At 41.5% G+C, this 18,004-nt stretch overlaps 1 protein-coding gene and 1 pseudogene across 4 annotated transcripts in view; both read left to right on the top strand.

Moving 5' to 3' along the window:
* The window catches only part of LOC126329815 (stimulator of interferon genes protein homolog), a 372,973-nt gene that overhangs the window by 75,925 nt on the left and 279,044 nt on the right, over nucleotides 1-18,004 (top strand). The window lies entirely within an intron of this gene.
* Nucleotides 5,774-5,893, top strand: LOC126337487 (U2 spliceosomal RNA; annotated as a pseudogene).

The following is an 18,004-nucleotide window of genomic DNA, read 5'->3' as shown; positions in this document are numbered from 1 at the left end:
TGCTCGACTCCAGCAGAAGTTTGAATCCCGTCTGCAGGCAGTCTTCCCACCTTGCGTCATTATCATTTCTCTCCTGTTTTCTGACATGCGCCCTGATATCTGACCACTTGCAGATATAGCAACACTAATGTCTTAATTTTGCAGTTTTAAAACAGATTTCTGTTGTTCTTGATTTTTGTTGTAATTTAGAAAAGTTATTGATACTAGACATAGTGTCGTCAAAAAGGAGTTAAGCCAAGCTACCATGCATAGAACATCTGTGCGGGATGTGACAATGACACTGCATTTTAGAGATGGAAGAAATAGCAGTAGCACTGTGCTGTGTGAACTTTTCCAGCTTGGTAATTGCTTAGCTGTTAAATGTAACACACAAGATCTTGACTTGATAATCCATTAATTTTCACTTTCCAAGAAGGAAATGCAATTCTCTCATGTACCTGATAAAATGCAGTTGAGATCTTTGTTGTTTGTTTATAAAATGTCTAGCTTGAATTTTTAAGCAACAAATGAATTAATATGAGAGGTTGGAAGTGGCCAAGTATTGACAAAGTGACATAATTTTGAAAGTGTGTTCTTGAGTGGAGTTAGTTGGGTTTAACAATTTTTCAGGCAACATAGTTGTGGCAGATAAGGAAACTTATCTCTATGTTGAGGCCTAGAGGACCACCTGATGCTGACAGGCTGCTGTGTCATACTCTGGCATCATTTGGATGTGCTGTGGAGGGTCATGGGGCCACCATATTATTTTCCAGCTACTGTTAGATTGCCAGACCTTGGAACCACTATTTCTCATTGAAGTAGCTCCTCAGTTGACAGCACAAAGCTAAGTGCACTTTGTTCCAGTTCTCTAACAAAAGAAAAATCGCTCACAGCACCAAGAATTGAGTGTGGATCTTCTGCATAGCAATCACACATTCTGCTCTTTCACCTATGGATGTGGACTGTGGAGAAGTCATATGACAGTTAATTAATTAATTTTACATATTCAGTAGTGATGTTATGTGTTTGGAATTGAGAGAAGTTTCATTATGTTTGTACGCATGCCTGTGGAGACTCCAATGTCTAATGGCAAGTCGAAGGAGGAAGATATGCTTTCGTTACTGTAAGAAGTTGGAACAAGAATTCAGATTTTGATAGAAAAAACTTTGCAACCAGTAATACTGTTTGTTTTCAATGCTCCAACTAATTTGTTACCTCTTGGTTTTGTCATAATCTATGAATTCTTTTTTTGTATTGGAGAAGTTGCTTGATTAAGTACATTGTATGTACATTTGCTTAATTATGTTTAGTTCCTAACCTTAATTAAGTAATTAGTTAATTAATACATACAGTATGTTCCAAAACTATTTTTGTGAAGAAAAGCTTTCAGTGATGTGAAGTGAGTCATGTTACTGTATAGCTGGCAGAAGTGGCCACTGTCTTACAGTTCTCAGCTTCTGGTTTTTATCTACTACAGCAAAACCCTGGTTAACTGAATGCTCATCAACAAAAACCTATGTTATCTGAAATGCCTCTAAAAATTGCAAATCTAGAAAATAATACTGTACTGCATGGGAATAGAATGCAAGGGTGTTTTGTGCTATAGTAAGTGGGGAGAGGTGAATGTCGGACTGTGAGTTGCTTCCCCAGCCACCAACTCACCAGTCTAAATATAGCAACACCGTCAACAATAGTGTCTTCAAGTGACTATTTCCATTTCCACTGGATGATGATGATTGGATTGTGGGGACTCAACTGTGCTGTTATCAGTACCTGTACAAATTCCCAACCTTTGCTCAGTACAGTCTCGCCACTTTCGTGAAAGATGATGAAATGATGAGGACAACACAAACACCCAGTCATCTCGAGGCAGGTGAAAATCCCTGACCTTGCCAGGAATCAAACCGTGGACCCCATGTTTGGAAGGCGAGAATGCGACCACGAGCTGTGGACATTTCCATTGGGTGTGAATTTTTGTGCCCTGGCAGCTAAGCAGAATTGTGGTGTTATCATCATCACTGATAAATTAGCTGCTACAAAGAAGTTGAAAAAAGAACTTTACTAAAAAACCATTGTGGCCGATTGTGGAGTTGATGTTTCCACAATTTCAGAATGGTGAAACATAAATTTAAATTTCTAGAACAAATTGTGAAAAATCATCTTAGAATAACACCAAAAACATCACACTTTTAGATAGGTGGTAAAGTTCTTTATCTTGAGAAAAAGGCATGTCTTTGACTTACTCGATGCTGAAACAAAAAGCAAAAATTTTGGCTGAGGTGTTAAATGAGGAAGGAAAAGATTTTTTTCTTAGATGTGGGTTCTTAAACAGGTTTACAAACAGATATGGCATTTGGCAATTAGGTGTATATGAAGAACAATTGTCCACAGACTTACATACGGGTGATGTTTCCAAAACAGAGTTTGAAGATTACACTGCTGGCTCACTAAGGACCAAATTTACAGTGCTGGTGAAACAGGTGTTAATTTCAAGATGTTGCCTGCAAACTCCTTAACTTTCTCAAAAGAAATGTCTACCCCAGTGAACAAAATGATAAAACGAATAACTAACTGTTGTTTTGGAATCAGTTGCTTCTGGCATACATAGATTGCCCCCAGGGAGTACTGCGAAGTCAAGAAAAACCTTGAGCCTTTACGGATATTGTCCAAAATGTGTTACTAGTGTTTTACAGAGTCAAGAAAAGTTCTTGGATGGCTTGTAAACTCTTTGCTGAATGGTTGAGTGAACAGTTTTTACTGAAAGTTGAAAAGTTTTTACCGATCAAGGCCTGCCTAAAAAAAGCAATCTTATTAATAAGCAATGTACATACACATCCTTGCAAATTACAAAGGGGCTATATTGTTGTGAGCTATGCTGCGTGCAGTGTGGCATAGGGGTTAGCATTGCTGACTGGTGTCTGTGGGTTGCTGTAGTTGGCTCCAGTAAGTACTTCTGAAACAGCTGTTCACTGTTTCTCCAGGATAGGGAGCTGATGCATACAATTGATGTATTGGTTAGTGTTGCTGACTTTCAAGCTGTGGGTTGCCACTTCCAACTCCATCACCAGCAATTATTTTTTATTTTGTATTTATCATTTTTGGATTGTTCTCAAAATTTATCTTCATAATGTGTGCATTTTCTGGAATATATGAGATTTGTATAAATGGCAGCACTCTCTGCTCAGGATGTCAGTTCTGTTCTATCCATACATTGGTGTTTATAATAAATGCAGTGCTAAGTCTTGGGATTTGTTGACAACCCTGCTGTTGCATTTGAATCTGATTCAGCTTAACAGTGGCATTTAAATGGCATTATCATAGACTGTTTTTGAGAATAATAGTGCAAGATAGTGCATACAAAACCAAAACTTGTATAGGTCCTGAAGGCGGCAAATGTGAAGCACAAAATTTATTGGTGTGTGCTAGCTTCAAATAATCTGAATGCAGAAACTCTTCAAAGGTGCTGGAGAAAACTGTATAATGAGCTTGAAGAAGGTGGCTCAGAAAATTTTGAAAACTCAAGAGAAATGGTGTGAAGAATTCCCAGATGTGAAGATATACATGCATATTAGGTGAATGAATGAGTTGTAGCGATAATTCCCTAGAAATCACACCAACAAATTGTAGAAACAGTCTTGCAGTCAAATGCTGACAAGATCTAAGAGCCTGAAGCAGATGATGTGGATGATAGAATGACAGCTGGAAATGGTTTCTGAGCTCTGGAAATAAGCCTAAATTAAGAATTTATTTTTCAGAAACCTACTGGATATAGCGTAACACAGAAATTACAGTATTGAGTTGTTGTTATTATTTTAGGTTGTCCTAGGAGTGAGTTAAAAACAGTTAATGTCCCTCTAATGAAAATATGGCATGACACCACTGCTGGAAAACTTTGGGAGAGACACAATAAATACACAAAAATTACTGATTATTAATTATAAATAACATCACATGATAAGTTTCAGGAATTCCATTCCCATCTTAATATGTACCTATGTGCATGGCAAATATTTTCCAAAAATGACATCAATACAGATATAACATAAGAGCATTTGCCATAAACTGTATGTTACAAAATGTCAAGCCTACAGACATAAGATCAGGTTAAATTTCTTATGCTCAAGACAGAATATAAATGGAATGACAATTACGCATAGTATAGGCCAAATATAAGCCAATAATATTTTCTGTCTTTGCAATGTGAATGTCATTACTTATCACTGGTAACCAATTTATAGTTAAATTAAAACCAATTACAGCACGACTGTGTAACCACTCTCTACAAGCGGTAGTAAATGGCATTGACAGCAAATGTCAATATTGGATACAAGTGAATATTAATCTGAAAGGATACTTAAATGTAATGAAAAAACTGTTTTACCCTATAGGCCATATAGTCAAAGTGTGAAACTAGCTGAATATCCACCTTAAGATGCCATATGATAAAGCAGAAGTTTCTAAAATCACTAGAATTTTCTTGTTGGATCCTTGGTATAACAAAGCAGAAAATATTAATATGATGATAATTTTGACATTGTGTGTTAACCATCATGATTTAATGTTGGCAACTAATGTTTAGTTTAAAACTAAGGGACATATACAGTGGGAATACTGCCTTTAAATAACATAAATCATTCATGTAATTGAAAATCATTGTGATAAAACTAAGTGAATATTACTCTGGAAGAGCACTGAAATGCAATAAGAGTCTGTCTTCTGCCCCATGAGCTGCATAGTCGTATGATGAAAAGTATGTAATTGTGAGAACATCAAATGTAGAATAATAGATACTAGAATAATGCATGTACAACATACCAGCATTTCTCATAAAGTTTATGACACAAATAGCCAAGCCTACTGGTCATAAGATCAAGTTATAGTTCATGTGCTTAAGTTACATTATGCATGAAATTACAGTTACTCATAGCCAACCAAATATTAGTTCATAGTATTTAATTGCTTTGGAATATCAATGCCATAATGTGGTTTTAGTAACAAATTTACTATAAATTTCCTTTAATGTTAAATGAAAAGTTAGTTGCCAGCATTACAGGATGATGGGTAGTAAATAATCAAACAGTGGAAAGTACAGGTGGGAATATCAATCCAGCTCCCATCACAACTGTGTTGTCCTGTCATTTGCCCATTTCCTACACATTTCCAGTTTCTCCAATGCCATCCCTGCCATAATAAACCCCTGTTCCATCTTTCTTCCCTAGTTCGAAAATTGTCCCTTTCCCTGGCTAAAACACAGTCTCGCACCTTTTCCTTAAATGCAGCCTAAACCATGGAATCCTACCCAACAGCCTAATCATAAAAATACTTTTCTCTGGAACCAACACTTCCTTTCACAATGACCTTCACATTCTGAGATTCCTCCTGTCCCTATCCCTATCTCTCACAAACCTGGTGCTGGTAAAACAAATCTCCAGCCAGAGGCATCCAAGAACAACATTTGCTCCCTCCTCAAGGTACTGCTACTGTGGCAGTCCCTATTGTGAGCACTCCAGTATATGGAAGAGCATTCCAGGCACCACCAAGCTTTTCACCCTTCTGAGGTCCTGCTGCCACCCTGGGACATCACTATCAAACCTTTACGCTACTGATAGTGTTCCTCCTCAACAACTTCATATAGCACCAAGACCCTGCCTAGCTGACTTTTGCAACTTGCCTTATCATCCCAAACTACCTACCACCTCTCCACCAATTCCAGAGCCAAAACAATTGCAGAACATTGTTGTTAATCTTTCCACTGAAATTCTCAGGCCCACAGAAGAGTCAGCCCTATCCAAAAATTGCTTCTTGTCCTTTTGGCTAAGATCAAAGTGTAGTATCTTTTCTCATCAGCTTAATTGCTCATAAGATACAGTGCTCTCCAATACTAAAATGCCATGTATGATTTTTTAGACCCTTCTTTTTTCAGAGGGTGACAGCTGCAGTGGCCCATCCTACACAAAACCAGGTTGTGGAGTTCTGGCCTCCTTTGCATAAACCTTTATGGCTGTGTGTGGAACGTGGACTAGCTAGCAAGAAAGTTGCGTGCAACCATCTCCCCTCTGCTCCTAGCCAAGGTGTCCAGTTTGCAAACTGCAACTGTAAATATTAGTGTTGCCTCTCGTGGTGAGATGCTGGCTACCCTAAAGGAGTGATTGCCTGCCGTGATGCACAATCACATTTCTCTCCCCAGCCAGCCATTGTGCTGGGTCTCCACCAGGGTTAATACAGCATTTTATCCTGGTCGGACTGTGCCACTGCAGTCCAGATCAAACAAAGGTCTCCTATTTTCTTGCCAAAACAATTCTTACACTGGCACTAGCATCAGCCTGATATTATCTGCTGAGCAATGACTCTCTGGTTGACCCAAAAGAGTACTACAGTTCCTAGATAACTCCGGTTTGATATATCCCTGAAGTGTAACCTATCCTATGTTCCTTCCCACTTCTGAGTACTACCTCAAGTCTAAAAAATCTGTTCTTATCAATTTAATATCTGCTACATTCTGCACTGCAGAACCAGAATTTTACAGAAATAGACCTTCATGTACACTAATGGCTCTAAGATCAACTGTGGTCTCGCGTGTGCATTTGTCATTGGCACTGACCATTTTTGGTATTGGCTTCAGAGTGCTGCTTGATATTTGCAGATCTCATTGCTTTCTATCAAGCCACCCAGTACATCTAACAACACAGCGTGTCATGTGCTCCAATTCTCTCTGTGCCCTTCAGAGCCTCTGTGTGCTGTACACAGTCCATCCCTTAGTACAAAGGGTCCTAGAAAGTTTCCGCTTCCTTGCTGTTGAGGGAGCCACGGTGATGGTGGGTTCAGGGCCATGTTGGTCTGACGGGAAATGAGGCTACTGATGCTGCTGCCCAGGCTGCAGTCCTACATTGACTTCCAACCTCTTCCATTCCTTTGGATGATCTCCTTGTTGCCGTCTGTTGGCGGATGGTGTCGCTTTGGCATCACTACTGATCTTCTCTTCATGGGAACAAGCTCTGGGAAATTCAACCTCTCTCAACAACTTGGCCAACGTCCTCTCTGCCCTCTCATCATGAGGTGATTGTTTCAGTAGCTAGGTTGTGTGTTGGACACAGTAATTTTAGCCATCATTATCTGTTACATAGTGATCCCCTACCACTTTGTGCTCATTGTCATCACCTTTGATGGTTCGTCATTTCTTGCCCCAATGCCCTTTTTTCTTTAACCACTTGCCTTCCAGTGTATGTTTGCTGTCCGAGTTGTCAGTCATTTTAGTGAACGACACCTGGGCTGTCAAACTTTTTATCCATCATAGCAATATTTTGAAGGGCATTCAATCTGTGGTTAGGGACCTTCCCTGTCGCTATGGTGAATTTTGTGGATCTTTCTTCAAAGGGCAGTCCTTGTTTTTAGCTCTCATTCATTCCAGCAACTGGGCATAACATGTAGTTGCTTGAAACTTCTTTTACTTATTGGTGATCTAAGCTTATGAAAAGAGTGCTTATGATGCCAATTGTTTTTGGTCTCAGAGGCCTACTCTACTTCTCCCAATCCCTGGAATGGAAACACTTCTTCACTACCAATTGCTCCATCCAAAGCCAACCTAATTCCAACATTGACCCCTAGTTCATACCACCATCCAACTGTGGTCCTCCCCCCCCCCCCCTTCCCCCTCCGCAGTCTAACGACTTCCCAGTCACCTTCCAGGAATTCCTTGCTTCCAATTCTCCAACTTGACATCACCATCCTTTCCCAGGTCCTTTGGTAAGAGTGCTAACCTTTCAGCAAAAGAAAAGACAGCCATCCATATTCTCAAAACAGATCATGACGTAGTCATTCCACTTACAGACAAAGGTTCCGCCACTGTCGTTATGAATTGCAGGGACTACCAGGCAGAACGCCTCTGCCAATTTCAGTCTTCTCCACCTATAAACTTTGCCAGAGTGATCCCATCCCAGATCTCCAACATAACTTCCAATCCCTGCTTGAAGCTTTAGGCCCCTCCCAGTACCTCTTGCCTGAATCCATTTCCCTCTTCATCCCTATGACATCCCATGCACTCATGATCTACATGCTCCCCAAAATCCACAAACCCAACACTTCTGGATACCCAATTGTAGCTGGTTATTGTGCTCCTACTGGAAGAATTTCAGGCCTTATCGACCAACACCTCCAGCCAATTGCCTGAAATCTAACCTTCCACATCAGTGGTACCAACCACTTCCTTCAGTGAGTCCCCGCCATCCCCACACCTTTACCTCTTGGATCCGTATTCGTCACTTCTGATGCCCCTTCCCTATACAGTAACCTCCCTCATGCCCATGGTCTTGTTGAACACTACCTCTCCCAATGTCTGTTAGATTGTAAACCCATGACCTCATTCCTCATACATCTGACAGACTTAATGCCAACACACTACTACCTCTCATAAGAAGGGAAGATATACAAACAAATCCATGGCACAACTCTGGGAACCTGTATGTCACCTTCTTATGCCAACCTGTTTATGCACAGTCCAGAGGAAGGCTTCCTTATCTCACAAAACTCCACACTCATGGTCTGCTTAACATTCATTGATGATTTCTGCATGATCTGGACTCACAGCAAAGATGCCCTATCCTCATTCCTTCAGAGCCTCAATACCTCTCCCATCTTCTTTGCCTGGTCCTCCTCAACCCAGTGTGCCACCTTCCTGGACACTGACCTTCTCCTCCCTGATGGCTCCATCCACATCTCCATCCTCACTAAATTCACCAACTACTGCTGCGTGTCAACAGCTTCCATTCCTTTCACAACAAAAAATTGTTCCCCTACAGCCTGGCCACCAGGGGATGGCATATCTGCTGTGACGAGAATTCCCTTACTTGTTATGCTGAAGGACTCATAAAGGCCTTTACAGAGGGTGTCCTATTTCCCATCCCTAATCCACAAACAGATCTCTCCCCCACCCCAACGCCCAATCCTCCCACCACTCACAAGAACCAGCTACGAAGGAGCACATCCCTTGTCAACCAGTACCACCCCAGACTGAAACAACTGAACCACGTCCTTCAACAGAGGTTTGATAATCTATCATGGTACCCTGAAATGAGGTGCATCCTACCCAGGATCATTCCCACCCCTTCTAAATTGGTTTGCCATCACCCACCTGACCTGCACATCATAGTCACCCTCATGCCAACCCCAACCCCAAACTAGGTGCAAGACCTACCTAGTTCACCCACCCAGCACTTCCTGTTCCAGTCCTATCACAGGTTTATCCTAACCTATCACAGCCCATGTCATATACCACCTCTGCTGCAATCATTGAGCAGATTTTTATGTTTGTATGAACGCCATTTAGCTGTCCACCAGGATGAATGGTGAATGCCGAACTATGGCCAATAACAAAGTGGGCATCCTGTGGCACAATATGCAGCTGAACATAATATGTTTGATTTCATGGCTGTTTTACTTCTTGGACCATCTGTATCCTCCCTCAACCACCTTTTTTTTTTCGAATTGAGGAGATGGGAGATATCTTACAACACATTATTCACTCTCGAAACAATCCCCTTCTCAACCTATGATAACCTACTGTCCCCACACCCTCCACTCAACAGTTACACACACACACACACACACACACACACACACACACACACACACACACACACACGCCTTCTCTGTTACTCTCCTTTTCCACTCCCATCCCCCCCCCCCTCACCTCCACAGCCTCCTAATGTCCTGTTACCGTCTAACCCCTGCATGCACCACAGGCAACACGGACTTTTCTCCCCCCATCCATACCCTGCTCTCACTCTCTTCCCAACCTCACTTCAGATTGCTGCTTCTGTTCAACTTTTCAACATTTGTGTTCTGGCTGGAGGGCCAGAGGTAGTCATTTTGTGCATGAGGTGTGTTGCTTGTGTGAATGTGTGTGTGTGTGTTTTCTTTTCTGAAGAAGGCTTTGACCGAAATCTTGTATGTGTAACACTTCTTTCATTGTGCTTGTCTGTTACTCATTGTTGGTTAACACAGAAGGTAGAAATTACTATTGTATTAGTGTTTTTTAGTATGCCTGCATCATTTTACCACTGATCCAGCCAGATAATTCTAGTGATTTTAGCAACATCTATTTTATCCTATAATGTCTTACTGCTGAAGATTCACCTTGGTTCACACTTTGACTTTATAGCCCATGGGGTGCAAAATAGTTTTTTTTTAAATATAAATTTTGCTCTGTGCAGCACTTAGAAGCTTTTGCAACAGCAGTAGTATTTAATAATACGTCCTTTATAATAGTAGGTATATACGGAACACCTTCAGGAAATTTTAACCTCTTCATAAAAAATATGGATGCTCTGCTGTTCCATCTCATGGTAAAAAAAAAGAAAACAGTGGGTGCTGGTGATTTTTAATGTGGATTTATTGAAAAGCTCTGTCAGTGAACAATTATTGCAGTCAGTAACACTATCGTTCAATTTAGTTCCTACTGTGAACTTTGCTACTAGGCTATATAAATGCTCTGAGACTGCTATTCATGCCATCTTTATTGACAAGTCTAGGGAAAAAAGTCATACCACAAAACCAATAGTAAATGGGCTATTTGATCATGACATGCAGCATCATAAATATTGAAACTCGTCAGGATAAAAAAAGTATTAAATCTGAGTACAGGAGGGTAATAAATAGGTAAAAAAATTGAGAAATTTAGGCAGTTGCTCCAAGACATGAACTGGATACATGTTCACAATACTTCTGACTCCAATGGAAAATACAAAGCATTCATTAATAAAGTTACCTCCACTTTTGATAATTGTTTTCCCCTGAAGCTACCTCAAATCAAACTGAAGTCAAAAATTAAACCGCGGTTTATACAAGGAACAAAGATATCATGTGGGACAAAAAGAAGACTGTATATACAATCTAGTAATAGCTATGATGTTAGAATTGTAATGCATTACAAAGAATACAGGAAAATATTGAAGCAAGTAATCCATAAATTGAGGCAGCTTTATTACGAGAAAATGATAATTACGTCATGCAACAAAATAAAAACTGTATGGGATATGGTGAAGACAGAGACATGTGGGGCCAAAAAGGGAGAGGTGTTGCAAACCTCTTACTGTTACTGACTGCTTGTGGTTATCAGGTTTGGTGAACAGTGCAATGGAATATCTGAAATCATTATTGTAATGCAATTTTTGGAAAATTTTTGCTGTGCGCACAGGTGCAGCTGAAGATGGAAATGGAATTCCTGAAATCGATCATGTAATAAAAAAGCTTTAGAGCTATCCTGCAGCCAGAGGTAATTTTTTTATAATTAAGAAACAAACTCAGCTGCATTCCCACCATACACTATGATAGATAGTAAAGATATAAAAATTACTGAGTTTTTTATATGAGTAATTCATGTATCACAAACTGTGCAGTATAGTTGATGTACTTTAATCCTAAAAGTGTAATTTTAACTTTATAAAGAACATAGGTCCATCCTACAAAGATATTTTTGAATGAAATTATGATAGAATATGCTGTAGTACATATTAGATGCATTACAACACTATGGCCTCACGGGCATAACATACCAGGGTGACTTAGACATGTGGTTTGGGAGAGAGGTGTGAATCATGCTGGGGTGTGTAGAGATAGACAGGCAGTTTTGGCATTGACTTTATTCTGTTGAAGAATAAACAGTGCCTCTGCTGATCCTGGTGACAGCAGCGTGATGTGTGTACGTGCATCAACACAAAGCCAGCACTGAAATCTGCTGCTCCAGCACCCAGCCACTCTGTCCTAGAAGAAATAACGGCTCCTATCCTCACTCAGTGGCATGGCCAACAACATGTGTTGGCTGAGCAGGAAGCCCACACAGCTGGCTGTTTCCTCAAGTGCTAATCATGGTCACCATGTAGAGAGAAACTGGCAGTAGCTGTCCTTTTAGTAGAGCCTTAGCAGCTCCAGTTGCCCACCCAGGGCAGCTCGATCGATGATTGAGGACAGCCTTGAAACCAGGATGTCACAAAATCGTGCCCTGGCTCTGCCCTTGCAAATGGCAGCTGCCAGTCCATCAAATAGTGTCTCCTAGAGAGCAGAGGCTGGCTGTGCCCCTGCTCCCTGCATCTTGCGGGCTTTCGCAATAAATGTGTACTGGTGGTCGTGGCCCTCAACTATGCACCCTTCAACAAAGTTTTGGCTGGTTTCGATGTCTAGTGGCTGGGATACGTATTTGCCGCATTACAGGCCAAATATTGCTGAGTCTACAGTATAAAATATGAATATGTACATGAATCGCATGGTCGAAGGTTCCTATCACTCGGCAATTGCGAATTTTGAACATGAAATACACATCTATAAATGAAAGAATGCAAGTAAATAAAATCAGCAGGTACTATTTTAACAACTTTAAGTGATGAGTATGATAGCAGGAGTACTTTTGAGAATGCTGTATATTTCTGCAAAACACTTACTGGTGTTGATGGTCCAGCAATTAAATAAAATATAAGTTGAATAACAGGGAAACAATAGATTCCTACTGCACATAATTAGTTGTGAACAACAACAACATAGCTCGCGAGATATTTAGTTCTAAACGCGCACTTTGTCTTCACTGCAGAAGCCATGGAAATCACACAAGAGCACAGGTCGGCACTCCGAAATATTTCTATTCTCCGCGACCACGAGCAAACCGCTCCATTGTCAAAGTCTTTCCGCCAACTGGGCACCCATCGCACTGTACTGTCCACGTCCAACACTCAGTCTCATGTCTTGTGCCATCCTCTCCAGAACTACCCTGTCCTCTCTCGAAACAATGCTCTTCTCCCGCTTCCATCCCCATTCACAAGTGCTGTGATTGGCTGGAGCACTCACACCATGTCTTGAAGCTAACCCACCCACAAACATACACTCCTGGAAATGGAAAAAAGAACACATTGACACCGGTGTGTCAGACCCACCATACTTGCTCCGGACACTGCGAGAGGGCTGTACAAGCAATGATCACACTCACGGCACAGCGGACACACCAGGAACCGCGGTGTTGGCCGTCGAATGGCGCTAGCTGCGCAGCATTTGTGCACCGCCGCCGTCAGTGTCAGCCAGTTTGCCATGGCATACGGAGCTCCATCGCAGTCTTTAACACTGGTATCATGCCGCGACAGCGTGGACGTGAACCGTATGTGCAGTTGATGGACTTTGAGCGAGTGCGTATAGTGGGCATGCGTGTGGCCAGGTGGACGTACCGCCGAATTGCTCAACACGTGGGGCGTGAGGTCTCCACAGTACATCGATGTTGTCGCCAGTGGTCGGCGTTAGGTGCACGTGCCCGTCAACCTGGGACCGGACTGCAGCGACACACGGAAGCACGCCAAGACCGTAGAATCCTACGCAGTGCCGTAGGGGACCGCACCGCCACTTCCCAGCAAATTAGGGACACTGTTGCTCCTGGGGTATTGTCGAGGACCATTCGCAACGGTCTCCATGAAGCTGGTCTACGGCCCCGCACACCGTTAGGCCGTCTTCCGCTCACACCCCAACATCGTGCAGCCCGCCTCCAGTGGTGTCGCGACAGGCGTGAATGGAGGGACGAATGGAGACGTGTCGTCTTCAGCGATGAGAGTCGCTTCTGCCTTGGTGCCAATGATGGTCGTATGCGTTTTTGGCGCCGTGCAGGTGAGCGCCACAATCAGGACTGCATACAACCGAGGCACACAGGGCCAACACCCGGCATCATGGTGTGGGGAGCGATCTCCTACACTGGCCGTACACCTCTGGTGATCGTCGAGGGGATACTGAATAGTGCACGGTACATCCAAACCGTCATCGAACCCATCGTTCTACCATTCCTAGACCGGCAAGGGAACTTGCTGTTCCAACAGGACAATGCATGTCCGCATGTATCCCGTGCCACCCAACATGCTCTAGAAGGTGTAAGTCAACTACCCTGGCCAGCAAGATCTCCGGATCTGTCCCCCATTGAGCATGTTTGGGACTGGATGAAGCGTCGTCTCACGCGGTCTGCACGTCCAGCACGAACGCTGGTCCAACTGAGGCGCCAGGTGGAAATGGCATGGCAAGCCGTTCCACAGGACTAAATCCAGCATCTCTACGATCGTCTCCATGGGAGAATAGCAGCCTGCATTGCTGCGAAAGGTGGATATACACTGTACTAGTGCCGACGTTGTGCATGCTCTGTTGCCTGTGTCTATGTGCCTGTGGTTCTGTCAGTGTGATCATGTGATGTATCTGACCCCAGGAATGTGTCAATAAAGTTTCCCCTTCCTGGGACAATGAATTCACGGTGTTCTTATTTCAATTTCCAGGAGTGTATTTAAGCACATACGAAATAGTGGATCTACATTTAAATACTTGAAATTAAATAAATATTCCTATGGCTGGACCATAAACACACACTAACACACATTATTAAATACGTAAACTATTAGATAAACATATATCAAAAGAAAAGAAGCGAAAGGTAGGCCAGGAGCCTAATGTCTCTGTGCTTTCTAACATACAGTAAATATTTAACCAATTTCTTCATGAATAGTGCACATTGGATGTAAACGATGACATGGATGAAAAAGTATATTTATAAACATCATGCTACCGTTTTTTCGTGTAAATGTGGAGTACTTATGGTCTGATGCGATCAATAGTAATCGGACACTTTGACCTCCTATAACCCATGTACTATTCAATTTACATGCCTGTAATTTATACCAATTTAGGTTTACACTAATAGCTTTCTAAGGACACATTGATTGACGAAATCGGATGAAGCATTTACATTTTGGAAATGCATTGTTGGGTGTTACGTGTCTAATTTATAGTCAGATACTAAACTTTAAACTAATAAAGATATTAAACATCGTATTACACCTGCAGAATTGTCGTGCAAATAATAATAATGTACATGTTTCTTTTTGAGGTATCATGATTCATCTGGCTACTATTAATTTCTATATGAACTGTTAAATGTCTGCCATTAAGGTTTCACAAAGTCCACCATCTTTGGCACTCCTGGCATGTCTCCTTCATCAACATAGCATGTAGCGTCACCATGGAATTCCCAGCCATGCGGCTGGACCCCTCATGCTTTGGCCAGCTTCTGGCACCACATGGTTGGCCTGCCGAGTGGCCCGCGTCTGCCAAGCAGTCCGTGCGGCCACTGATTCCTCCGAACTTAGAATATTTTCAGGGCGTGATGATTCGCCTGTTACCTCACAATCTGTGCAGTGCCAAGGTTTGGGCCCGCCTCACCACAGCTGTGAGGCGTCCATAGTGGAGCTTTGTGGTTAGTTCAGAGGGCTGTCTGGCTGCCGAAGTTCATCACCAAGTGGAAGTTGTGGTTGGCCTCCAGTTTAAACAGTCTTCATTCTCTCAGGTTAGAATTGTGGACAGAATGATGACACAAATGCTTGGACTCTCTTTCACCTCTGCCATTGTCCCTCTGAAGGGCACGGGTAGAGTGTCCTTTTTGCCTTGAATATCTGGACTCCCTTATCTACATTCCTTTTGCCTCTGACATTGTCCCTCTGAAGGGGACAGGTGGAGTGTTCCTTAATGATTATAGTGTCAGATTTTTCTAGCCCACTTCAGCGAGGCACTGTGGAAACTGCATTGTATGGGTTTTTGAAGCATGTCAGTGCGCTGTGTTGTGCTGATTACTCCACATGACCATCTCCACATTTGTTTATAGTGCCTGCCATGCTGTGTCTCCTCACCTGCAAATGGTCTCATAAACCTGCCTCACAGAGCCATTTGGTTAATATCAACATTGCCAGAGCCTTCTGTCTGATGTGTCCGTCGGTCCCTTGACTTCTGTCTTCTGGCCACAACTGTCAAGAATTCGCCAAATCCCTGCCTATACTGAGAAGATTCACCCTGAATCTTTAATATCAGGGTCCCACTAAACCACCTTAACTCCTTTAATTAATATATTGAGGACAATCTCCCCCCCTCCAGTTCACAATGTAGTGTTCACATGTGGAACTTCCCTTCACACCTGTATTGCCCCTTAATTTGCTACCATTTACCCCTGTTATACTTTTATAAACTAATGAAGTCCTTAAAACTAATTTCATCGCCAGTCTGCCAGTCAGCCATTCTACTGGTAATTGGTGTGTTGGTACATCCACAGCCTGAGCCTGTTTGCAGCTTTTCCAGACATACTCCTAGAAACACACTACAACCAGTAGCTGATATGCTGGTTTCTAACACTTTGGGAGGTATGAGAGATGAACATCAACAAAAGCAGAATGAGGGTAATGGAATGTAGTTGAATTAAATAAGGTGATGCTGAGGGAATTAGATTAGGAAATGAGACACTTAAAGTAGTAGATGAGTTTTGCTATTTGGGGAGCAAAATAAATGATGATAGTCGAAGTAGAGGGATATATAATGTAGACTGGCAATGGCAAGGATAGCATTTCCGAAGAAGAGAAATTTGCTAACATTGAGTATAGATTTAAGTGTCAGGAAGTCGTTTCTGAAAGTATTTGTATTGAGTGTAGCCATGTATGGAAGTGAAACATGGACGATAACTATTTTAGACAAGAAGGGAATAGAAGCTTTTGAAATGTGGTGCTACAGAAGAATGCTGAGGATTAGTTAGGTAGATCACGTAAGTAATGAGGAGGTACTAAACAGAATTGGAGAGAAGAGGAATTTGTGGCACAACTTGACTAGAATAAGGGATCGATTGGTAGAACATGTTCTGAGGCATCAAGGGATCACCAATTTAGTATTGGAGGCAGTGTGGAGGGTAAAAACCATAGAGGGAGACCAAGAGATGAATACACTTAGCAGTTTCAGAAGGATATAGTGGCAGAACAAGAACGAGAACACTGTGTGCTATTATTTTTCCAGGAAATGGTGTATATGCTGCTACATTTGTTCGACTGAAATTCTCCTTTGATGCAACTCTGTTAATTTGTCGAAGGACTGCGTGACTTCTGAATTGAATGTGTTATTTAAATAAGTTGAATATTGAATTGGTAATACTGCCGGAGATCCTTGCAGCCAGTGCAACATATTCCTTAACACTGTCATATCAGTTGAGCCTTTCAGCATATCCAGAAGATAAAAGTCTGTCCCAATTACCTCACAAGTCATGCCATAATAATGCAGGCCAACAATGGAAAGACTCTTTTGCTGAAAATACCTTATTCTTATGTTTTTTAGAGTGGAAAATCAAAATATGATACTTAAAAAACTGTAACACCCACCAATTCTTCACATTTTATAGTTAAATTTATTAAATTAAGCGATTTTTAAAGAATTTAACACCTTTTATATAGTTAAAATAATTTAAAAAGGAGGTTTAATGAATGTAGATGACATTGGTAGCACTGCTGAAAATCATTTGCTGGCAAAAAAAGGTCTATTCTATTTTTGTGTTAACAGATGGTGATTGCAGTTGGAACCTTACTTTCCCGTTTCCTGTACTTGTGCTCTGTACAATGTCTAATCATTGTTGTAAAAGATCTACTGTCAGTTTTTGTTATATTGTGGTGCATTTTTGATTAAAAAATCAAAGAAACATTACAGACTTTGTGAAAAAGGTTTATCTATCATACTTTGGATCTAAACTTGGTGATCAAGATAAATCTTGGGCACCACATAAGGTACATTATGTGTGTGTTGAAGATCTGTGAAAATGGTCCGAAAGTAGAAAAAAGTCTTTAGATTTGCTGTTCCTGTGATATGAAGGGAGCCAATAAATCATTCTGATGATTACTACTTTTGCAGTGTTGATATTACTGGTCATAATTCGAAAAACAAGAAGGTAATAAGCTATCCTAACCTTCCGTCCACCATCCGACCAGTAGGGCATGGTGTAGATTTGCCGGTTACCGAACCACCAAATAATTTCTATTCTATTCCAATGGAAGTATTTTATGATGTACAATCTGATTTAGATGAACCCGATGATGATGAATTTCATTGTAATACAGAAAGTCTAGAGCCCAAATTGTTTACTCAGACTGAGCTATACGATTTGGTTAGGGATCTGGGCTTAATGAGAGAAAAAGCTGAATTGCTAGGCTCTAGATTAAAAGAA

Source organism: Schistocerca gregaria, chromosome 2 (genome assembly GCF_023897955.1).
Source record: "Schistocerca gregaria isolate iqSchGreg1 chromosome 2, iqSchGreg1.2, whole genome shotgun sequence".
Classification (NCBI taxonomy): domain Eukaryota; kingdom Metazoa; phylum Arthropoda; class Insecta; order Orthoptera; family Acrididae; genus Schistocerca; species Schistocerca gregaria.
This window is presented reverse-complemented; position numbering and strand designations above follow the sequence as displayed.